General features: G+C 39.5%; 1 protein-coding gene across 4 annotated transcripts in view; it reads left to right on the top strand.

Moving 5' to 3' along the window:
- Positions 1–26,089, top strand: part of macrod2 (mono-ADP ribosylhydrolase 2) — a 372,441-nt gene that overhangs the window by 23,481 nt on the left and 322,871 nt on the right. The window lies entirely within an intron of this gene.

Genomic DNA, 26,089 nt, shown 5'->3' with positions numbered 1-26,089 from the left:
CTCTTGCCATTTATGTAATGTACAGTACTTAACGTTATTTTGCACAGGAGCTTTAAGACATTTTTATCCTGTTGTTAATGTTGCTCTTAATAGATGGATCAATGTCTCTTTACCGTTAAACTGATAATTGCAACCCTTGGCGACAGATGTGCCTTACAAATAAATGCATTTATCAGATAGGTTGTCATGGAAATAATATTTCTGGTTTCGTTCTCTTTGCTAATATGGCTCAGTTTGAAGTATCACTAAATTATGTTTCACAGAGAGTCAGAACTGGGAAAATCGGGAACTCAATGGTGTCTTAAAGTGAGAATCTGACATGTAATTTTTGGCACTGTAAATTCTTGGCTGTTTTGATCAGTCCACCCACAAGCTGCTTACAGACACATCTCCCAAGTGTTCTTGAAAGTAGACTTGCCTAAATGAACCGTATACACCCTTAAAATGCCATGCTGCTCGTGCAAAAGGGAACCAGAGAAAAGTAAATGCATTCACAATTTGCGTAAAACTGTCCTTTTTTCCTGCTTTGTTCACATACTGTTCATTTTAGATATAATTGCATTCTCTTTATTTCACTCTATTTGAGTGTATTCTCAACAGTTTTTACACAACTGGTAAAAGTGAACCAACATGCTTTTCTGCCATCGTTGAAGGTCCCATCTGCATTACTTGAAGTAAGCCTGCTTGCGAAGACGATCCGTCCAAACAGCTTTGGTTTCAGCGCTTTGCTTGCTGAGAAATGTAAATCAGCAGTAATGGATAAGAACCCATGAAAGCACCTGCACATGTAATGTTAATGCTCTGCTTCACATAAGCTTGCATCTGAAAGGGTGAGTCTAAAGGCCATGAATAAATCACATGCTTTTCAGCAAAAAAAGATCTTTTGCTTTTTACATTTACTGTGGTTTGTATTGAAAGAAGGGCAGAGTTGTTTTGGTTGATGCAAACTTTGCCCTCTGCGTAAGCCGTAAAGTAGAGCCCCAGTGTATTAGGGTTGAGATGGAACAGGTTGCTCTTACCATCTGACATGAAAATGGACCTGATCTGTCCTCATGATTCTGGAAGGGTTGCTGCCAAAAACCATCATGCTGAAACTGTTGTTGTTGCTGTTGTGTGTTTATTTATTTTTATTGAACATTGCCGTAATTTCTCCTCATATGCTACTTCAAACCTCACTCCACACTGGTGCTTTTTATTTATTATTATTATTTTTTAACAAAACACAATTAGGGAAAATGTGCATAAAATTGGTATATTGGTTCTTTGATGGACAATGACTTCAGGATTGTTCAGCTATTGGTGCTTCCCCTTCGTGGAGAAACACTAATCACTTACACACCAACTGCTTGTCCTCTCGGATTGTGTACGGACTCGTCTTGTGAATAGCTGCCTAGAAGTCCATACCACTCCACAATAGCAGTATGATAAATGTACATGTAGAGAAAGGCTGTCAGCTAAATGTAGAAACACAAATAACATTGTCACAAGGACATTGTTTGTCTTTGTTTAGTCAAGCAACGCCTTCATTCATTTCTTAATCGTAACCCCTTAGAATCTCCATCAGAGGGTATAAAAGTCTATTTTGGTATAATGAGTTGTGGTACTAATAATCACTTCTTCAGTTTACTGCAAGAATTTTGTTCAATATGTAATCTAGAACCCCATATTTATTTACTGTCCCCAAACCAGTGGACTGGACATGAAGGCCAGGTATGATCATACAGACTCAGATTCACATTGATTTTACCTGTGGGCTATAATTCTAGCCTGGGGTTCTAAAGAGCGTTTGCCTCTTCTTTACCCACAGGGCCGAGGTAGCCATTTTTTCCTGCAGCCTACATGTTAACTCAGCCTTTTTGTTGGACTAAACTCAATTTCTTCCTCCACTACCTCGAAAACTGCATCATCAGAATAGGGTGCAGTAAAGCCCTCACATATTCCCCCATTGGGCGCATTTGAATGTGCGCCACTATACAAAACACCCACTCTCCTCGGGACTCATTTTGACGCTAGTGTTCCTGCTCCTGACGTTACACTAAGTGACCACTCCCCCCGTTTACTATTTTATTTGCCACACCTACACTTATCTTATGGGAAGCACGTGTGTATTTGTGTGTTCGTGTATGTGTGCTTGTATGTATTCTTGTGATTATTATCTGAATCCATCCGATAATTGCATTACAATGTCCACTGTAACAGGAAGGAGACTGGCAAGCAACAGCAAAACAGGATGTCAAGCAACTGAGAAAAGCACTTTTGCAGGTGCCGCTTTAGAGCCACCATGTCTGACTGGCCAGATGCCCGGGGAAACCCTAATTAACAATCATGCTTTGTTTGCCGCAAAATGACTCAAGTTGACTGCACCTTGAAGAAATGTAAGATGGCCATGTCATCACAGGTTGTGGCCAAACCCAAATAATTAATCGTTTTAGTTATTCCAAGCGTTGATCAGGTTGAGCAAAATATCACTTCTGATGTGTACTAATTCTTCAGCTCTCTAAATGCTTTTTGCTACCTCATTTAGATTTTCTCAGCAATATGACTGATTCTAATGCACTTTGAAAACTTTTGGCCTTTAGTCAAAGAAGCCTTTTAAAATAAAAATTGATCGTGCATGGAGGGTAACATGGTTTATACAGTCATTAAAAAAAATCTCAGAACTCTTATGAAGTTTTTGTTGCCAAAAATAACAAAAATACATATTTTGTCATTTTACAGGATTATTAGTATGAAATCAGTGCCCACAAACCAGCGAGTGAATGATAATGGGGGGGGGGCGATATATGCATATATATACATATATATATCACAAAAAACGGTAAACCGCTCATGTTTTTGTATATGGACCAAGATAAACTGATTTGGCTCTGATGGTGGCAGCAACCAGGCGAAGGGAACAAAGACAAGTGTGTCTTGCTTATGTCATGATCTGCATGCAGGTTGTCAGCACTGTGGAGATACATTTCATTGAGGGAACCATGAATGCCAACATGTATTGTGACATACTGAAGTGGAGCATGAATTCACTCCTGTTAATGAAGTCGCAGTGCATTATTCCAAAAAACAACAACGCCATGCACACCTCCAAGATGACCAATACCTTGCTGAAGAAGCTGAGGCTAAAGGTGATTTACTGAACAAGGATGTCTGCTGACCAAGACTTTATCGAGCCATATCGACCATCATTTGTCTTCAGGATTTTTCTCATGAAAAGATAAGCAATATATTTACCAACATTTTTATATATATATTTTTTCTCGAAATGACTCATTCTTCTAAGTCAAAGAATTATTGAACATCTGAATGTGAACAATTACATTACAATAAGCGGAATTGCTTGCTCAATAGCCACACTGTGTCAGGATCCTTGCTCCGTGATATCTACTATTAGTCTTGATTCGGCCCGTTAGTGGACCTGCAGACTTTTATCCAAAGGCATCTGGGTGCAGGCAGGAGAAAATTGGAATAAGCCCATAAGAGATTAAACTTAAATAGTTGATTTGATTGTTTCCCTTTGGCGGGTGAGCTTTGACAATGGGTCTCACCAGTTGAGTTGAGTCTGAATTAGCCTTAGCAGGAGGGAGGGAGGGGGCACTGAGAGAGGCCACAGCTAATCCCAGGATATTGAGTAGGATTCCTAGGATGAGGCTGCGCTCCTTTGCTTTCCCGGGTGTGACTGTGGGGATGGGGCACCCCCGTGGGCAGGGGATGAAGGAATACGGGTAGATTTATACTCCTTTTTTTTTTTTTTACCCTGCTCAGTCCCTATTGTTAGAAGACTTTTCACAGTTTAGGGGCACAGTATCTGGGATTCTCTGCTCACTGAAGTGAGTCTCTTTTGGGGAGGGAATTCAACCAGCCAGTGTTGGGTTCTGAGGATTAGGCCCATTGGGATAATCAGGATCAGTTCAGTGTCCTCGAAGGGGGTCCTAGTCTCCGTCCAGCAGAGGAGTAGGGGCGTCACTGCTCAGTGCCAAGGATGGCTTGTCCACATCCCCCTCTCACCCTGAGCACACCTGCCCTTGCCCCTTCTTTTCTCAAGCATAACACAAATGACACACTGCAAAATCATGCCTGAAATTAAATCTGATCTGGGTCTTTTAAAACCATTGTCTAACTACAACTAGGCTCCGGGCTAATGAAATTATAATGATCAAGTTTTAACCGTGATTAAAGTTTAGTCCCCCGAATAGTGTGAAAGCGAGTGTACAGTAGTAAGAGATGCCAGTTTTGCACCGTTGTCACATCTGCTTATCCCATTAGCCATACAATTCTCTATATTTGGTGACCAACTTTACCCAAACAAAAGCCCAGGAAATGGGTGTAACTGAAAGGCAGTCACTGTGCGTCTACAATAAAGGGGCTTTGACGCAAATGGATACCCAGGTGGAGCAGCCGTTCTTTCTTAATCTAACTTGCACATTTCTGTTTACACTGAAACCTGTAAATAGGTCTTCATGAGCCTTTACCTTCCTGCAACTGGATGCGATTCACATTATCTGTCAACTGGGAACCAAATACATGTAATCGTATCTACATTAAGATCCTCCACAAAAGCTGGTTGCTTTTTGCTGTTACTAGGACACCAGCCCAACAACTGCAAGTATGTGTTTAGCTGGTGAGCAACTTCGGCACGTGCACCGAGCGAACTGGTCACAGCACAAAGGGCGACAAATAAGGGCTTTCATATCTTCACTCGCCCTCTTCTTTGGGACAGTTGGGGGGGGGGGGGGTTTGAATGGAAAGCATTGTTTTTTTGTGCATGAGTGTGTGTCAGCCGAGTAGTACAGGAACAGCAGTGTTGGGAAAGATGCATTTGCATTTGTTGGAGAACATTTGAAACCGTCTGCTGCATGTTGGTTGAATTAGTCGTAATATGATTTTTATTGCAGATAAAGTATACATTGAGGAATTTTGTAACATCAAGGCAAATTGCTGTTGGCCACTAGGCACTCGCACGCTGTAAATGCAGCTGCCACTTTGGCATCCTTTATTGTTCAGCTCGTTTCACGTTTCCTGCACAAATTACCTCAGCGTAAAAAATGCAGTCCTTTTACATATTGCTAAACATAGCAAGAAGGGGGAAAAATACGATTTTAATTTGTCAAACATGAAATATGATCCGATGTCATAACTGTAATATGAAATTCAGCCGCTACTACGTTCCCAACTCTACTCCATGAGAAATAATGGAATTACATATTCTACTTGGTGTCATATTACTGTGCTGCACAGCAAGCATGAATTTCTGCCTGCATATTTTCAAGTATCAGTGTCATCTTTTTAAGCAATAATATGGCATATGATTCACATCTCCAGGTGAAATTAACTTTTGCTTATCATTTAGCATTGGCTCGAATGTGACTCACAGCTATGCTTGCACCTACGTGTAACACTGCAGCTTTGTTCATGGTATTCAGGATCTCATGGGAATGACCTGATAACTAAACAAGGCAGAAACCTGCTTGACCGTCCCTCGTTTGTGAGACGCCAACAATTGATCACAGATTCAACTGACAACTGTTGAAAAGTGAATTTCTATCCCCTAACATTGTTCGTTAACCACAACGCAGATGAGATGGCCATCCAGATTAATGATAATGGGGAAGCTAAGATGGTTTTGGAGACGGTCTGTGAATTTGATTATCTCCAGACAGCCGTGGAGACTAAAAGCAGCCAGTCAGGCTCTTATGTGAAAGTACTTAATGAAAACCCTGCTTGAAAGGTAATTGGGAAATGTTTGTCTAGGTGCATACTTCTCAGTTTACTGTAAGAAGCCTTTCAGCAACCTCACTCTTGCCTACCCGTTAAAAACACACACACACACTGTACAATACATTAGAATGGGTTTTGCATGGTTTTGAAATATCTTACATTGTTGTTCTCAAATTTTAGATTGCCGTTGCTTTTTGTAGAAATGCACACGTGCTGCTCTATATAATGATGCCCCAATGAAGTGTACATACATTTACTGTGACCAGGCAAAGACATGACTCCTACAACTGACTTTGCACTCTTGACACTGGGTGATTTACAGTACACAGCACATGCTATTTATGCAACATTTTCAATTTGAGCACACCCATAGGTATGACATATGTTAACGTTTGATATAATTAGATAACACAAAATAAAGATTCATATTAAAACTTGAGCCAGGAATTAAAATGGGTCCTCAGAATAAAATTGGTGATAAAATTAAATGATTGCATGTGAAATGCCCATAAAGCTCATATAATTGTTTCCCTCAATGTATTACTATATCCTCCTTTTGCCAAAAGCTGCATTTAAAAATCATTGATGAGTGAGAATTGCTGGCTTGCATCATAACGAGATTTGCTACAGTACATCAGGGCTGTGAATTCTTCTGACACAAATTGTAATATGACAACACGTACCATTTAACTCATCACCGCATCTTAGACATAAAACTTGTGCTGAGAGCATGACTTGACTTTTTTTTTTTGCACACCATACAGTCGTGTAAAAGCGTTTCTAATTCCCGATTTCTATCCATTATTCGTAAAAAACTATGCAAATAAACACAAACTGCAAATTATAAATGACTATTATTATTAAAATTCTAATTCTTATCATTATTATTAAGGGAGGGAAAAATGAAACCCTAAATAGCCTTTTGTGAGAAAGTGATTGCCTGATCAACCTAATACCTGGTTGGCGCACCCTCAGCAGCAACAGTCAAAATCAAGTGTTTGCGATCACGTAGAGTGAGTTTCTTTCAGCATTAGGGCGGGGGGGAAATTTTGACATTGCAAAATTGTCATAATTCAATCACAATGGAAGGTGTTCAAGCTTGAGTAGCCTTTTAAAGTTTATGCCATAGCATTTCAATCAGATTCAAATCGGTCCTTCAACTAGTCCACTCCAAACACTCATTTTGTTTCTTGGGAACTTGACTTAAAGCTTTGCGAATGACTTTGCAAACTTTTCTAGACTGATAATGTCAATTACTTTAACATCCGTTCTTGAATTTGTCAGGTTCATGGCATTTTGTGCAGCTTTTTGAAATATTTTGTCAGACAGGTAATCAGGCTTGGATGTATTCAGTGAGAATGAACTGAAAGATGTGGATAGCCACAGTGAATTGATGATTTAACAAAGGGCGCAAGTACTTTTTTTTTTTGCACAGGGCCAAATATCGTTGAATAGTTCCCCCCCCCCCCTTAATAAATCAAATCAACATTTAAAAACTGCATTTTATGCTTACAGTTTATCTTTTTGTGCTCTTTACATTTGCCTGATGCTCCAAACATAAAAGTGAGGAAGCTATGCACAGTTTCGTTTGACAATGATGTTCCCACTAAAATACAGTGAGTTGATACTTTACATTCATTACGTTTACATTTTGCAATGCTTTCCGAAACTGTAACCACTAAAACCTTTGAACATTGGCTTCTCTGTCCCATATTTGTTAATTTTAAAGTCTAATTTGAATCCCTACTTCAAACAACGCAAGGGCACTTGGGTCTGCAGTATAGCTACAACTGATGCCAAATACCACAGGCAAAATATCTAATTTGCTGTGTATAACAACATATAAATTTGTTGATAAATAACTTATTCAGTCACATTGAAGCTAAGTGCACTGGTGCATGGATAATTAAAACACGTAAAAGCTGAAAACGGAGTTTTGGAAAGTTTGCGCCATGTGTAGTTTCCCCTTAGTCTACTTTAAAAATTACTTGGGGAATGAATAATAATTGCATTAAATGAGTTTCTAAACCAGAAAACATTTGGCATATTGATGTACTCTCAAGGCCTCATAGCATCTTTGCAATCCAAAATAGACTCAATAATTCATTCAACAGCCACCGCAAAAAGAATCCAAATACAGAACAAGTGTTGCCTGTTCAACACATATTAGATAGCCTTCTCGGAACTAGGTTTCTTGAAAAACTGGGACTGACCCGAGCACTTTCGTCTCACTCCATTTTCCAAAACAGTCGCATGGTTCTGGGCTCGTGGCTCTGTGCCTCCCTTGTCTTGTACTGACACAACCCCGTCTACCAACCCCTTGCACCTCGTATTTGTGTTCCGGTCATCAGGCCGTTTTTTGCTCCTTTTCTGCTTCAGCCTGGCTCACACAAATTTAATTTAATTTGTATTTTTACTCTCCCACAGTGCTGTGCACCTTCTGAATTTGTTCATTGTGTCAGGTGTCAATTAAAAGGGCATCACCCAATAAAGTCAGTGAACAGCCCATGTTAATTCATAACAGGGGTTTATGGTGTGTGGCACGGTCTCGGCATAGCTTTGAGCACTTAATAATCATTTTGCTATGCCATGTTAGTGTCATTTTGGAGGCCGAGTGCAGTGATGCTTGACAACCAAAATGAAGTTACAATTACAGCATCAAGTTTGCAGATGCTTCCCTCATGCAGGTTCTATTTGTGTCTCTTACTTATGACATGGAAATGGATTTCTTGTGTGTGTGCGTGTGTGTGTGTGTGTCTCCCTGGCCATCTGACAGATGATTGTCATTGGCTGGCTTCAGCTGTCAAGCAACACCAAATTCGAAAGGTGTGTGCTTGGTTGGCCTGAGCTGGACATGCAGCGGGAATGTGGGAAGTCCACATGACTGATATTGTATTGAATTTCGAAATGAATATCTTGAATGATTAAGTCTAGGTATCAATATGATAATGATATACCGCCCAGCTCTCCATGATAGGATGAAATACCACTAGGTTTCATTAATTTTCCGATCCACTTATCCTCACAAGGGTCGCGGGGATTGGGGCTGCTGGAGCCTATCCCAGCTGTTTTCGGGCAGTAGGCGGGGACACCCTGAACCAGTTGCCAGCCAATCGCAGAGCACACAGAGACGAAGAACCATCCGTGTTCACACTCACGCCTGGGGACAATTTTGAGTGTTCAATCAGGCTGTCATGCGTGTTTTTTGGAATGTGGGAGGAAACCGGAGTACCCGGAGACAATCCACGCAGGCCTGGGGAGAACATGCAGACTCCACACAGGCCGGAGCTGGAATTGAACCCGGTACCTCAGCACTGTGAGGTCGACGCGCTAACCACTGGACCACCGGGCCCCTCCATCAATAAACCACTTTACCAGTAAAGCCAAAGCACAAGTGCCTTGGTGCGAAAAGGCATTTGCTGTCGAGACTCTCATCTCATGGCAGCTAAGTGAGGAGTCTTGCTGTTTTTTCAGCCTCTGCGATCTGCTCCAGAACCTGATAATTACTGATACTTAAATGAAAGACCTCAAATGAAGCCCATTGTCTTGCGCCAGTATCCAGCTGATACTACAGGACATTTTTGAGACTGAATAGCAGTCTCTCCTGTCATAACCACGTGCTCTACAATATTGATGTATTTTAGTGACCCGAGTGGGTACCAATGCCCATTAACATTCAAACAACCATCATCAGCACCTATTCGGCCCACCTGTGCACTGATTTAAGGAAAACAATATGCCAGTTTTATTCATGATACATTCAACAGGCATCCAATGTATAGTAGCTAATAGGTCCAAAGGTATATTTCATCTTTCTTGTGATGTACCATTGCCATACACAAATGAGTAACATTTTGGTTTGGGGGATCAAAACTAGTGAGAGAAAAAAAAAGTGAGATTAATTATATTTGTAATTAATTGATCTAATTTATATTTTAATATCATCTAAAAATCGCTGAGAAAACCCCCATTTTCATTTTAAATTCATTACATTATTGAACATTGAGGCAGATCAAAAGATTCACATCACAAAAAGTGGTATTATAAAGTATTTTATTGTTTTTAAACAGACTTGAACAGATGCAGTCCAAGCCATATACTTTCTGCTGTATTTGAGACAAATCCCAAATCCTACCGGCAACCTTTACCTTCGACCACTAGGGGGAATATCACTGTCTGCAGATAATTACAAAGTAAAAATAAAAAATAACACCAGGTCCATAAAAAGTGCTTAGGTTAACATATCAAACAGTAAGAACACTTTTCTGAGCTATATTGAACACTGAACTTGCTTCCAGTTATAAATAAAACAGACCCTTAAAGCACACAGCTGTAAATTAGCACTTCAGAAATAACACTGTTCATCATTGTTTATTGTTTGTTTATTGTTTATTGAGCATATATAGTATACACAATAACAGGTTGACAAAAGTCAAACAAAAATTATGTAAGGAAAATTAGAAAGTAGATAAAAGAAGAAAACACACATCGTCACGGTTGTATGTTCAAGGGAGTAGGAAGAAGTAAGTAACTTATCTAGTCCTACCCCTTATTTTGTAGCAATTTGATTTGATCATTTTTCAAAACAAAGAAGAAAAGAAAAATCTACATATCATCAAATGCTTTTACCCTTATGTATACTATACTATTCTATGTATACACCTTTTGGTTTGTATATATATAGTTATTCTTTCTCCTTTTGTATTTCAAGTTTCTGATATTCATTATAATCATTTCTTGAATACAATTGATAAGTTGATCAAATCCAAAACAAGAACAAACGGTTGTCTTACTATATTTTATAAGTATATCAAATTTATCTTTTTAATTCTGATTCATGTAGTTTTTTTGTACTAATCTTTTGAATTGGTTTTTGTACTCGTCCAACGATTTGCTCATTTTCAGGTCCGTTTCAAGCTTGTTCCACAGGTTGACACCTATTACTGATACACACCTTTGTTTGATGTTTGTTCTTGTTCTGGATTTTTTGTATTGATTTGTACCCCTTAGATGATAACAGCTCTCTCTAATTTCAAAAAGCTGCTGGATATTTTGGCAGAGGAGATTATGTACTTTATACATTAATTGGGTAATCTTGAAGTCAACCAAGTCGTAGAATTTCATTGTGTTTAATTTGATGAATATTGGATTTGTGGGTTCTTTGTATTTAGACCTATTGATTATTCTGATTGCTTTTTTTTGTAGTTTTAAAACGGAGTGTGTTTGTTTTACAAGCTTTTCCCCATATTTCTACACAGTAGGTCATATATGGGAGTAATAATGAGTAATATAATGTATACAAGGAGCTCTTACTCAACACATCCTTCGTTTTGTGGAGTATCCCGATAGTTTTGGATATTTTTTTTTATTATGTTATCTATGTGTGGCTTCCAGGATAGTTTTGTATCTATTACTAGTCCAAGAAACTTATTTTCATAGACTCGTTCTATTTCAATTGAATTTATCTTTATTTTAACTTGGTCTTTGATTGGTCTCGTGCCAAAGACAACTAACTTAGTTTTTGTTAAATTTAAAGATAGTTTATTTCTGTCGAACCAGTTTTTTAATTTTGTCAATTCATTTTCCACAATTTTCAGAAATTGTTTCATATTTTTTCCAGAGCAGTAAAAGGTTGTGTCATCGGCGAATAGGACGGATTTGAGTTGATTTGACACCCTACAGATATCGTTTATATATAAAATGAATAGTTTTGGTCCAATCACTGACCCCTGAGGCACTCCATGGATAATCTTCAGTAGATTGGATTTTTTGTTTTTGAACTGCACATACTGATATCTGTTTTCTAAATAACTTTCAATCCATTTATATGCTGTGCCTCTGATGCCATATCTCTCTAATTTATTCAATAATATAGTATGGTCTATAGTATCAAAAGCTTTTTTTAGATCAAGAAAAATCCCGACCGTGTATTCTTTATTATCTATATTAGTAGCTATTGCTTCCACAAACTCCATTGCTGCCATTAAGGTGGTCCGTTTTTCTCTGAAGCCATATTGATTTTCACTTAATAGCATGTATTTACATATGAAGTTGTCAAGTCTGCGAGAAAATAATTTTTCTAATATTTTTGAAAATTGTGATAACAGTGATATTGGTCTATAATTTGTAAAGAATTGTCTTTCCCCACTTTTAAAAATTGGAATGGCTTTGGCTGTTTTCATTTTTGATGGAAAAATACCGTCTTTAAATGACAGGTTGCATATATATGTAAAGGGTCGCACTACAAATTCTATAATCTGTTTTACTATTGACATATCAATATTAAAACAGTCAGTTGACTTTTTACTTTGATATGTTTTTACAATATTTAATATTTCATTTTGAGTCACAGCAGTAAGAAACATTGTCGAAGGATTTTTTTCTATGTATTTATCTATTTCAAAAGAATTTATTGGATCAGGAATTTGTTTTGCTAAGTTACTGCCGATATTAACAAAATATTCATTAAATTCATTTGCTATTTCTGCAGTTTCCACAATAATGCTATTTTTGTCTTTCATAAAATACTCCGGATAATCTACTTTATTAGTTATTTCTAATTACATGATTTAAGATTTTCCAAATTTCTTGAGTGTTGCTTTTGTTTTGTTCTAATAATGCGTGAAAATGGTCTCTCTTGCTAGTTCTTATAATGTTTACTAATTTGTTTTTATACGTCTTATATGTTGTTTCAGCTTCTTTAGTTCTGGATTTTAGAAACGATTTGTATAGATTGTTTTTCTTTTTACATGCATTTTCTATGCCTTTTGTTATCCATGGCTTACTTTGTTCATTTGACTTTCTGGTGACTTTAATTACTGGGAAATGTTTTTCGTATAGGGAGGTTATGGTTGACTGAAATGCATCAAACGCAGGGTCATCGTTTGTGTAGACCTCAGACCAATTTTGCTTGTCTAGGTCGAGCTTGAAAGCTGAGATGGAATGTTGGGTTCTGAGTCTTATTTCTGGTGTGTGAGTAATTGGTATTGTTTTTCTATTGAAGTAATTGTATAGGACTGCAAAGACCGGTAGATGGTCACTTATATCAGTTATGAGGAGTCCACTTTCCTTTTTATGTTCAATCTTATTTATAAATATATTATCTATCAATGTGGCCGTATCAACTGTTATTCTGCTGGGTCTCAGAATGACTGGGAAAAGACCGTTGCTATACATTCATCCATCCATCCATTTTCCGAACCGCTTGATCCTCACTAGGGTCGCGGGGGGTGCTGGAGCCTATCCATTGTGTTTATGAATTCTGTTGTTTTTTTGTGTCCATTTGGGTTTAATAAGTTGATGTTAAAGTTGCCACATATTATTCGTGTTTTCTTGTAATTTGAACAACTCAGCATATCTGTCAGTTTTTTATTGAATGTGTTTAGACAAGATCCTGGTGTCCTATAAACACAGCTTATAATAACATTTGATGCATTTTTAATGTGTATTTCAAGAGTTAGACATTCCATTAGATTCTCGGTTGTGTTTGTCAGGCTCTCAAGTTTGGTGCATTTCAGTGTTTTGTCTACATATATTGCAACTCCCCCTCCTTTTTTGTCTTCCCTATGAGTTGCATACATTTCATATCCATCAATTTTCATTTCACTTGTTTTTTCATCATCAAGCCAAGTTTCTGTTATGGCAATTATTGTAAATTTATTAAATGTAGTCAAATATTCTTTGATTTTGGTGAAATTTTTAGAAAGACTTCTACTATTTATATGTATCACTGAAAATGTATTTTTCAGTACTACATTTGTGTTGAATTGCTTATCAGTGTAATAGTCTGAGTTTGTGATGCTGTGATTATGGTTGAAGAAATTATTGTCTGGGTCCAAGTTGTTCTCTGGGTCGAATGTCTTGTGTTCAGCGTAATCAAAGATTTTAAAGTCCATGTTTGTGTTGTTTGTTTCCTATCTCTATTTAGTCAGAGTTTTTTCTGGTGGTAATCAGCTCTCAGCCCGTTGAATTGGAGTACTGGTGCGGGGGTGGACGATGAGTTTGTCGTGCCTCAAGTAGGCAATTTCCCCTCTTTCACGTGCCGCTTTTAGTTTTGGAAGCAATTCTTTTCTTTTTTGACGTACCATATCTGTGTAATCTTCATTAATGTAGATTTTGGTACCTTTTAAGTATTTTGCTTCTCTGTAGTATCATTGTTTTGTCCTTATATTTTTCAAACTTCACCACGACTGGCCTTGGTCGAGGTCTTCCCGATTCGTGTCTCCCCGTGCGGTGGGCTCTTTCCACCTCGATTGTCTCCTTTAATTGCAATTGCTCCTTAAAGATTTTCTGCACTTTTTGCTCCGTTTCGGTCCACGTTTCTCCTTGCATTTCTTCAATTCCATCGATTATCAAGTTATTTCTTTTAGATTGTCCCTCTAAGTAGTCCATCTTGTCCATTAAAACCAGCATACTGTCACATACTTTATAGATTTCAGTTTGCATGGTTTTGCAATGGTCAGTTCCATTCGTTTGTTGTTTTTTAATGTCATCGACCTCCTTTTGGGTAAAATTAAGACTTGTTTTCAGTTCTTGTACTTCCCTGGAGAAATTGTCGAGTCGTGTGTTGAGTCCAGGATCATCTTTACAAATCCTTTGAAGTGATCCTGTTGTTGCTGAATGAGTGCTGTGAACAGTTCTTTTTGTTGCGTGAGTAGTTCATTGACTTGCGTAAGGGTCATCAATTCTTCGTCCTGTTTATTATCTTGTCCCCGTTTGGGCGGCATTTTTCGGGTTTTGTTGCTAGCCGGCTGTCAGCTGATTGATGAGGTGTGCTGTGGTCTTTCTGCCAACTCGGAAGTTGGTGACGTGGCAGTGGGCCTGTGGCCTCCCCTGACGGCACCGCCGCGATGTTCGAACTTTTCCGCCGCTGCTGCCGGATTAACCGTTCAGCCGGCTGGCCTCAAGTGGTGGTAGCTCCAGCTGCCGGCGCCGCCGCCACTGGCGTCCCGAAGAATCCTCTCGCCCAACCACGCCAGCTGGCTATCGCTTGCTCGCGCTGCCTCGGTGGTCGAGCGTGCCGTGCATCCGCCGCCGCCGCTGTCGCCTGGTTCACCGACCGGTCGGTTGGTTTTCTGGGGTGGACCCCGCTGCCCACGTCCGACCGATGGGTCGACAGCCGCTGGCCCCCCAGGCGTGAACCCAGCCACCGGCGCGGAACCAATGTGTCAGCTGCCGCCGGAGCCCCAAACAATCGGGAGCCCCAGACGACCACTGGCTGTCGCTCGCTCGCTCGCTCCCACTGGCTGTCGCTCGCTCCCACTGGCTGTCGCTCGCTCGCACTGGCTGTCGCTGTGGGAGCGAGCAATCACAAAATAAAGTGCTGAAATAAACATCAACCACTTCTAATAGGCTACAGAGGACACCGCAGCTATGCTGACTTCATGCCTCATACGTGGGGTGTTCTCCTCAATTTTAGTTTGGCAAAGAGCTTTGCTATGGCTCCCACTATTGCTAACACTTTTGGTGCCAATGTTAGTCGTGGCTGCACTCGCGACAAGGTGCTTTGCATAGATTTGGGAGGCTAAATTTGAGCTGGTTTGGTGGTAAGCAAACTCCTTACAAATTCGGCACAACACTACCTTTATCAATAGTGCCGTCAGGGCATTTTTGGAATGTAAATTGTCCATTCATTGTGCCGAGAACTCTCACGGGCTCCTCCATTTTCACCCCTACTCTCCTCACTGCTGCTTATTTAGCCCGCCCAACTCCAATGGGAGCCAATCAGCTTATGCTAAACAAGCCCAAACATAATGACAGCCAATCAATGTCGGCTTCAGGCTGTGACTGACAGTTGTTTCTCCACCCGCTACAACTCGAACACAGGAAGCCAACACATATAGGATATGAGAAAATGGGAACCCACCGACAGAAACAATAGTTAAATATTAAAATTTAGATTAACGCGGTTAAAAAACATAACGCGCTAAATAAGGCTGTAATTAATTATTCGATATTAACGTGATAATTTGACACCTCGAATAAAAATGAGTCTTGACTCTCTTAGAGTAAAGTTGGGCTTTTTCTTTTAAGTTGCTCATATACAGTAAATTGTATGATATGTTTGTGTTCATTTTTGTACTTAAGTTGATAAGGCAATACATGATTCTCCCCCACCATGCATACACAGACACGCACGCAACTGACAAGTAAACGTCTTTTTATACAGTGTAGCTGCTATCTTCTTAGCTGTGTGTGTTTAATGCACAGCATGTTTGCATGCATATTTGCACTGAGGATTGAGAGGAAGAAATTTAATCTATGCTGCATGTCATGCGTAAGCATATTTGACAATAAAGATGACCTTGACCTTGAAGATCCAAATTTAAAAATGTAAAATTGCAAAAAGGTTCTCTCATTTTAATTTTTCAAGTACAATTCCATCCATGGGACCTCATGATGCCCATTCACCTTCACAGAGTTTAGTATTCTGAATGGACTTGTGTAAGCATGGATAGACAAGCCTGCAATTAATGTCACTGCCAACGTGTGTAATCACCCACCATGGCCCACTTGGGGCATGAAAGAATGGTTAGCACAAAGGTTTCAATTAATCATCTTCAGACAATTTGCATTTGTCAAGGATTTCTTGAGGTGGGTCACATCTATGTATGACCAACTTTACATTAAAAACCTGCTTGCTTTGGCTGTGTGTATCAAAATATCTTAATGCAAAGAAACTAATTATGATAGTACATCTTCTACACTGTGTCAAATCCGCATTAAAGCTGATCATATTAATTTCGGGACAAGCTCCGGAACACAAAATTTAAGAGCCGACCAATCCAAGCAGTTTTTCCCTTCAAATGGCGGATGCGCAAAAAGCACAAAGTTTACATTTGTCTTTATCATACACATTTAACAATTTGTGGAGGCTATGTGTTTTCCTTTCTGGCCCTGTTTTCCTTTCTGTGACTTTGTGATGGCAGACGGTAGCTTTGTGTGCGGTTAGGGAGTTGGTGACTGACTGACCTCAGAAGGTGGACCTGCTACTTGCTGCGCTGTGCTGGCGGGTGCGTTTGGCATTAACCTCACTGTTGTGTTTGTCGATCCTCACTAGCCCCTCACCCCTGCCGTAAGACATACATAACCTGCCAGATCCAATCTGTCATCAGGGGATTAATTAAAATGCTACACAGCAAAGGTACAGGATCCCTTTGGGGCTGTGGTATATACTTGAATGACATGCTCATGTGCAAGAGCCCACACAGAGAGCCCTGTCTGACATAGCACGTTGTTGTTATCACCTCAGGGGACATACAACAAATGAATACATTCATGAATTGATGGACAGCTCTCACATCATCATTCTTTCTATATGTTGTACTGTACAAAAATTGGCCATGCATATTGTGCTAGCCATTTTGAGTCTGGTAACCCCCCCTCCCTCATCCATGGCCATATGGCCCGTAGCACAGATTTAATTTGCATAGTGTTTCTTGCTGCGACAAAGCTGTCATCAAAGTTTCAAATGATCACTCTCATTGTTGAATTAAATCAATGCCTGTCTGGAAAGGCATGCATTCATTTCAAGGACTTAAATAAATTGAGACAGGGTTACTCATTTAGCTCAGACCCTCCAATGCCCTGGCACAGACAATAGCCATGAGCAAGGGATGCAAAATGAATTCTCTTGTCCTGTGTGCTGTCCCTGGATATCAACATAATTTGATTAGTGACCTGTTAACATGAATGTGCAGGACCTCTCTTCATTCAAGTCCAAAGGGGCTCCAGGGGTGAGTCCATGTTACAGGGCTCAACCCCCTTCCTTTGCAATCCTGCCCTCGTGTCATTTATATACCCAACCAGACAACTCTGTGATTAATGACTGAGCTTGTGGTGTCATCGTAAATTTATGGTGACTTCACACAAAAGGCACCATCCGTGTCACATCAGCACTACTTGAGGCTTTATGCTACTGGCCTACAAACCTGTAGGGGAATGTGTAAGACTAAGTCATGCGTCGATAAAATATACCAGACTATGTAGTGGCTCCTCCTTATTGTGTGTGTGTGTGTGTGTGTGTGTGTGTGTGTGTGTGAGGGATATCTCTATCTATCTATCCATCTATAAATATATATATACTGTATATATGTAGCTTTAAGTTCATTATTTCGTTCAAATCAATTTCCATGTAAAGCCTTTTCGGAGAGCTCTGCATCAAATGCAGTTAAAGCACTCTGTTAGTTGTGTAATTTGCCTTTCCTGGCATCTCCTGATTGCATTACCACAGTATGCTCATGTTTATCTTCTCAATTGGGTCTCTTGCCAATTTCATCTATGAAATTTAAAGGGAAACGCATGCCTGCCAACATTTTCAGAACTGACAAAACAACACTGAAGACATTAAAAAAATAATTTGATACTTTTGGTTGAGAATGTTCACAGAACTATCATGTTGTTCACTTCACCTGTACTTTTCTTGTTCGTAGAATTATGTCAAGTTCGAGTGATAAGAGTGACCTTGTGACCTTTGTCGCCATTTATGCAGTTCACTCCGGAGGTCACCTTTTTCCTCATAATTGAGGTTAATGTTGATGTTGTAATAAATCGTATAATAATGTATCACAAGCAAATCTATTTTTTTCAATGTAACTTTTTTAAAAAATGAACATTTACCAAGAAAACGATATCAAACTTTAAAACTGTTGTGTAAAAAAGATAAAGGCATATTTTGCAATTACAGTATAAATACTACAATCAATAAATATTACAAAATAAATAAATAAAAAGTGTGAAACGGACTTTGTCGGTTGTGCAGTTTTTTGCAAAGAATGCAGATATAGGGAACGAAGATGAACAAATATACTGTATATAATTTGTTCTTTGTCAAGAACACGAACATTTCCACTTTCTCGAGCAATGATAACATCCATCCATCCATCCATTTTCCGAACCGCTTAATCCTCACTAGGGTCGCGGGGGGTGCTGGAGCCTATCCCAGCCGTCTTCGGGCAGTAGGCGGGGGACACCCTGAACCAGTTGCCAGCCAATCGCAGGGCACACAGAGACGAACAACCATGCACGCTCACACTCACACCTAGGGACAATTTAGAGTGTTCAATCAGCCTGCCATGCATGTTTTTGGAACGTGGGGAGGAAACCGGAGCACCCGGAGGAAACCCACGCAGGCCCGGGGAGAACATGCAAACTCCACACAGGGAGGCCGGAGCTGGAATTGAACCCGGTACCTCTGCACTGTGAAGCCGACGTGCTAACCACTTGACTACCGGGCCGCCCCGCAATGATAACAATTGCAAGTTAAAAAGCCAAGGTAACGTGATTTTAAACAGTTGACTTATTTTTCTGGGAAAGATGATGACGTTGAATTTGTATCGTCATTCTCACAGCTGCTGTCGCTTTTGCCACTACTAGCATCACATTTAAGGGTGTTTTTTTGGTAGCAAACGAAGAGTCGCAAGCATATGTACCTCTGCTACCTTTTCTGACTGTAGAAGTTCATTGGAGGCTTTCGAATATGGTTCACACATCAGCCTTGAGCTAAAGTTTGTTCAAATACTCTAAGTGCTTAGTCAGAGGGGGAAAATTACCCCCAGTTCGGCTCATACTTTGCGTAATCTGTCTCGCATTTCGAGAAATGGCGCAAAACCGGAGTGCTTTCATCCATGCTAGTTTGTTTTGAATGGGATTGAACAGACGGCTACTGTGTGACGTCAGTGCACTCTTGTGCATGCACTGCTGCGTTGTAGTGCGCCGCGCTACAATATTCAACTCTTCTGCTCCTGCAGAGTCACAAGGTTGCGCAGTGCTCGCGAGACATGGTGCCATTTCATTCCACACTAATCAGCGGTACTGACTTTGCTACCTATTGCTATGAGCATACTTTTGGTGGATTCACTCCTTTGATTCACTGTAGTTGGGAAGCCCTTCAGCATCATTCACACATACTGTTTATTTGTCAAAATAAAAATCATACTACACTTGGGTAATTTAAGCCATGTTAATGACATTCAGGTGTGCTTAGAACTGTCATTATTCCCCATATTTGCTGTCACTGTCCAACTCTAAATAAAAGCAAAATGTATTTTCATTTTGTATTTTAGCCTGTACTCAACTGTGGGGAGAGACACAGAAATACTCTGTCAGTTTCACTTCTGATAGTACCTGAAGTGCATTGAAGGATCGCCAACACAACAGTGCATCTGAAACGCTGATAAAAAAAAAAAATCCAAATAAACAAAAGACCAGATTCCACCAGTTATACTATAATTGCTTTGGCCTGAGCCCCAAACATCGAATAGAATGTAGAATTAGTTTTCCGCAAATAACTGAAAAATGCCCCCTAAAAAAATAATTAAAATCAACAACTTCAGTTTGTAAATGTGCCCTATTTGTAAATGCCAGACCACAAATATAAGGCTGATCACTGTATGTCCTGTACATGAAATATTGACAATTCAGTGTATAAACATTGTTTCATGACTTATTTAGGGTGTGGATCAAGTTGGCAAATTAATTAAAAAAATATTATTATTATTTGCAACTGCCTCCTTCAGTTAATGTTTGAAATATTGGTGAATATACATTATATAACAGCCCTAACTAGTTTTAAACAAAACATGATCACAAAGGCGCTCATGAATTTTCAATAATCCTTGCTCTTTATTCATGGCCACACGATATATTCTTAAATTCTCATGCTTCATATGATCTTATAATTGCTCCAGTACAATATATTGTCAGGGCAAAAAAGGGATTACCAAGGATCCCAAGGAAAAAGGTGCATAGCTGGATGCAGGGACATTGCCAGATGTTAGTTTAAGCCGAGTCTTGTGTGCCATAGTATTTATATATTTACACACACACACACGGTTACATTTAAACAGCAAAAGCTTAGGATTACAGTGGTTTAGATCATTTGACCCCTCAATGGGCCTAGTACATTACTGGGTTGAAAATTCATTACACTCTTATTCAAATGTTGACGTATTCATGCTTCACCTCTTTCCCTTTTCCTTCCTTTTTGGCTTCTTGGCTTCGAAAAGTTCCCTTTCTCTGAAGACCCCCGTCCCATTTAGCTCCCCTCAATAGGGAAGGAAATGACTTGTGGGAGCAGATTCTTCTCACACAGACATCGTAATCGCGTGGCTGCGTGTCACAGGCACACTAGTGACTCCAGGTTTTAATTAATCCTACATACCACTACCATCACCCCTTGACCATTCTCCCCCCTCCCAAAGTTTCTCAAGTTTTTTTTTTTACATCCCCCATTTGTGGGACTCCATGTGTGGATTTGTGTGAGTGGGGGTGGATTCCATTTGAAAGTGAATGCTCTTAACCTGCTTGAAGAGTGGTGTCCATAATTTTCATGGTGCCAGCGATCACAACCGCCATCACTTTTCCCCGGTGTGTGAGGTAGCCCACTAACTGTGTTCAAATGCTTTAAACTCTCCATCACCAGTGCCGCTTACTGTGTCTTCAAGAGATATCAACCAAACTCAAGCGTGTGTACTTTGGTGGGAGCATTTCACAATTTACAAGGACTCAGCCAGACTTCGTTTTTAGATCACAACCTTTTTTCTTTTCTAAATCTCTCTTGCGTTTGAGCTTAACTTGGCGATAATGCTTTGGTCAGCGGTCTCCTCAGTGTATGTCTTCAAAATAAGCATATTTTAGTTGGAACCTTGTTTCTCAAGCTTTTGTTTGTTTCATTTTTTTGCATCAAGATAATGAATGGTGTTATGATATTGTATTTCATTATACCACCCTTATTGTGAAAATAGTGGAAATGTTTCATTGATGTTTGCACACCTCCTTTGGGTTGATGTTTTGGATCTTTTTATTGTCTTTTAATTTCTTGATAGTTGCCTGTTTTGTTCCAAGAGATGGTTATATCCCAGTAGTCTCTGTTGTGCATCTATGATGAAGTTTAGAATGATCTGAATCAATAACTTTTTATGTTGGTTGAATTTAGCTTCTCTGTGGTAATCATGATTCTGAAGGAAGAAAAACGTCTCAAGATATCATTAGAACTAATTTCATTCCTTTTCTTTTTAAATCAATCTTTTTATTGCAAATGGACTTGGCAGATGGTGTTGTTTTGTGGTTTGCCTGCCATCCTTTTCTTTAATTATTAACTGTCACAGTTTTGTTGTAAATCGAAGGGGAAAAGTGAAGAACACCTCGAGGGAAAAAAATGCACATTCCAACTCTGCCTGCACTTTTATTGCGACTTTGCTACAGCAGCCATTCTATCTGCAAATGTGCTTGTGATTAGGCTGTCAACAGCTGGAAGTAATGAGCAATGGATGGAGCCACCTTGGTATGCAGATCCTGCACCAGCATTTAAAGATGCTGAACAAAAACTAGAGGAAGAGACTGAAGAGGTGCCTTGGCCTCCCACTGCTGAACATCTACTACAAGGAGTAGTTGGGCGGTTGGACCCCTCAAATCTTTAGCAATGAAACAGTTGTTCCATTCCATCAGAAATGGAGGCGGAATGAGACGCAGGGTCGATTAAGATGTGCGGGGGATGTGATAGCGGTCTCATAAAGGCCATCGGAAGATGTATGGCCTTTTACAGGATCATTTAAAGCACTTAATGGGGGACAGGAATTAATGGCTTCCATTGAGTAGACAAATTGTATGGATATTTTCATAAAATATTGTCTATAATTCATAGTGTAATAGAATATGAATCAACCCCCCTTGCTTTTGTTTTTGACTGTTAGCTTTAAATGAGAGTCGCAGCTCCACTGTGCATCTGTCTTCTTCATGCAGTGCTGTAAACGTGTGGAGTTTTCTTCCTTTACGGTGGCACAGTCTTCATTGTGGCAGGTTTTGTTAATTAGTATTAATGCCAAATAATTTACAGTTGCGATGGATGTATGTGCAGGCCTTGTCTTCTCAAGCATAAAATTGGATTTATTATGATGACGGAGGTTCGTAGGTTTTTTTGGCCCTGTGGTTTCAGGTCACTGGGTAAAGTGATGGAGAGCCTTCTGGCTTTCAGGAAGGGGCGGGGCAAGCTGGTCAGAGCCAGAGAAGAGAGGACAAGTCCTCCACACAGTAACGCATCACTCACTGGCATCTCTCTCAATGGCCACTCTGTTCTTTTACAGCTAGGTCTGGTGACTAAGAGTGACAGAGTCCAATCTCAATCTTGAGAGGGCGTATGATGGTGAGAAGAGAGATTGTCTTTATTATTTGTGTGAACAAAATGCAACCAGGGACAAATAAGCAGTATTTATTTTTTTAAACAAAATATAAGTCACAGATGCAAACATTTCTATATACACCGTATGGCCATGAGAGTCAAATCTATTAGTCTTAGCTCTAACTTGCGCTGCCGATATTGAATATTTTCATATTGAGATATCCCACTGAAAATTTGAATAATTGGGTCATCTGAGTAAGGAAAACCAATCCTGGTTTTACGTACTGAAGACAGACATTTCCACTTAATGAACAACCCACTATTTTTCATTTTTAGATATTCAGCATTTTATTAAGCTGCGCCTTGCTGCACTATCTTTACTTTGTCAAAACATGACTGAAATTTTAGACATTTTGGTCTGTGAGACGAATTGAGATCGGAACCACGGTAGCGATATTGCCGGCTAAAACAGCACACTTGAGCAAGCCCGGTTTGTTAAGTGATCAGTTAAAACTGCAACTGTGTCAGACTGCATCAAAGTGTGCGTCTACTGCCTTTGAAAAAATTATCCGCTTGCTAGTACTAGCTAATGCTGGAGCTGCCGCTAAATACTTAACTCATTCAGTACCAGCCAATTCTGGACCAAGTCTGAAAAGACGTTTAAAAACGTCTTTGGGAGTGAATGAGTTAACAGACACCATACAATACAGTGTCAGCAACGTCTTATCATTTTTTAAGTGTCATTAGTTAAGTGGTTGAACATTATTTGAGGACCTGGTTGTTGGAAGTCTTTAGCAACAGTTTGTGACGTCAAAGGCCCCCAAACAAAGTCTGGAAGATGAGTTAAGTAAGCCGTTATGCCGCAACACGCTGCCGGGAACAACTTGAAAATAAAAGCGTACCTAGGCATTGATGCCCATAAATTATTTGGCAAGATAAGGACAATTGGGAAGTTGGCCTTCCAACTGCATTGGCTACAAGTTGCTGTCATGCATAGCATAAACAATTGTTAATGTGGTTGGTTTCATTTTTTTCTTCTTGGCAGTGCACCCACAAATAAGCAGGTACTCGAGGCAGAAAAAAAATTGCCTCAAGCATTTTTTTTCTTTGACTGGAGGTACCCATATTTTACTCGAGTTTCAGCCCTGGATATTAACACAACCTTCTCGTTAGTCTTTTTGATTTGAACTTCCTTTAGACAGTAGTAAATTATGCAGGAGAGGGAAAAACATGGTATGGTCAGTTATTAATATTGTTGTTTTTGGGGGCTCAAAAATAGGAGCATTCACAGAAAGCATTGCAGCAAGTTTTATTTAGAATACTAATATATTAAATAGGCAGCACAAGGCAGTTTTTTCAAGTTAGAAAGAAAAAAAAAGAAATTTCATGTATGAAAGACCCAGTGGCTGTGAACACAGAACTGAATCAAAAGATTTTAACATGTTGCTCCACTGGCCCCCCCCCCCCCCCCACCACCACCTGCATTCTTTGCAAAAAAGGGGGTTAATTTATACTTGCACTCTCTCTCTCTCTCTCACACACACAAAAAAACAACAGCTCTTTTGTGGGTACAGGTAAACGCAAAATTAAAATACTGCTTTTCTCTTGGCTGCCTTCACCATGTTTTGTAGCATTTGTTGCTGTTTTAGCACTCATGGGATGAGAGAAGTTTAGAGTTTTTGTTCTCAGAAACTCTTCATCGGGTGGTAATAATTATTTGTCACAGCAGTACTATGTGAGATTTTCTCACAGTTTTTTTCTGTAAACACTAATATCCAGTCAGATGGCATAGGATCACTTTGATTGTTTGGAGATTCTCTCGCCATCTTTAACGATGTCAGTTGACCAGCACTTGGCAGCAAAATTGTGATTCTAACTTGAGATAAATATGTATGTGCGTATGTATGTATGTTCCAAAGCGCAAAGCGACCAATGTGTAGTGCAGTCTCTTTAGGTGTCCCACAGTGTACCAAGGAAAACGGTTTTGAAGCATGTTTTTACTGCCCTGCAATATCTTGCATTTACATAAAACAAGCGGGATCACCAACCATCAACTCCATTTTATACTGCATATAGAATTGTTGTTTGATGAAGCCACTTGTGATGTTATCTGTTTATCTTAATGATTTCAAAATCTCTATATACGTATAAAAATTCTTTATCATGTGGATGATGGCAACCCTTTGTATTTTTTGTTAGCTCCTGAGTGATAGCTTTGATTTGTTACTTGTGGTCCTTGAACTGATTTCACGCTGTTAGCCCGAATAAAGCTAACAGGCTCGTATAGCCTGTACTTAGTGTATGTTATTGGTAATATTGGAGAACAAACCAAGGCTGTTGGTCATGGAGGGGTCATGCAGTGACGCTTTGATACCAGCATCTATTGGAATGCAAATGTGACCGTCTGCCTGACCAGCACCTTCTAAAGTGAATAGTAGCACTCTGAACCAAACACTGCAGCTGCACCAGTAGCTCTGATCATTAGGTACATAAAAGCCAAACTGCTGTCTGCACTGTGTCAGATTTTGTTTTGTCTCCAGCCTTGTCTGACCACAGATGAGAGCATGAGAGTGATATAAGGAATTGTTTAAAGTGACTGATCAGATCAGGTCATGGGTCACCAATGATAAGTGAGTTCACATGGGGTCGTCATCAGTCTGCTTCATCAATTTTGTTTCATATGCGTTCATGCAAGTTACACAAAGAGCTGCCCCTTTGAACGGGTTGTTTCCAGTGAAAGCCACAACAATGGACTGTTCCTTTCACCGTTTGGCTTATTTGTTGTTTATCACAAAGCGGCAGGAATTTGTCAAATTAGTTTGCTCATTTGCTGGCACACTTCAGTCAAGCTTATGTGAACTATTTACTCGAACAAAAAGGCTCATTAATAACAAATGGAAGACTATTATTCAAGCGAATGGAATTGTTGGTTTTAAGATGCTCTGAGAATACTCTTAATTAGAAGATGGACTATTAAGTGTGAGAGACATGTCACAGTTCTCATTATTAGTTGGGACAAAATTCTGTTAACATTTTTAGAATTTAATCATTAATTTTTTTACAAGTTACTTTCTGTAGGAAAATACTTATTTGTTTGTTTATTTATTTATTTTTAAACAACACAATAACATTTGATGCTTGACGTACCAAAATCAAAAAATACCAATTGCCATCATTCATATAACCCTTTTTTCAAATTAAAATGGTGGGGCCAAGCATACACAATTTTACATCAAGAAAGTTGTTACACAAACATAT

The sequence above is a fragment of the Hippocampus guttulatus genome, chromosome 10, assembly GCF_054856545.1.
Source record: "Hippocampus guttulatus isolate MCC_2025c chromosome 10, RoL_Hgut_1.0, whole genome shotgun sequence".
NCBI classification, from domain to species: domain Eukaryota; kingdom Metazoa; phylum Chordata; class Actinopteri; order Syngnathiformes; family Syngnathidae; genus Hippocampus; species Hippocampus guttulatus.
The sequence above is the reverse complement of the archived record's forward strand: the minus strand, read 5'-3'. Positions and strand labels throughout refer to the sequence as shown.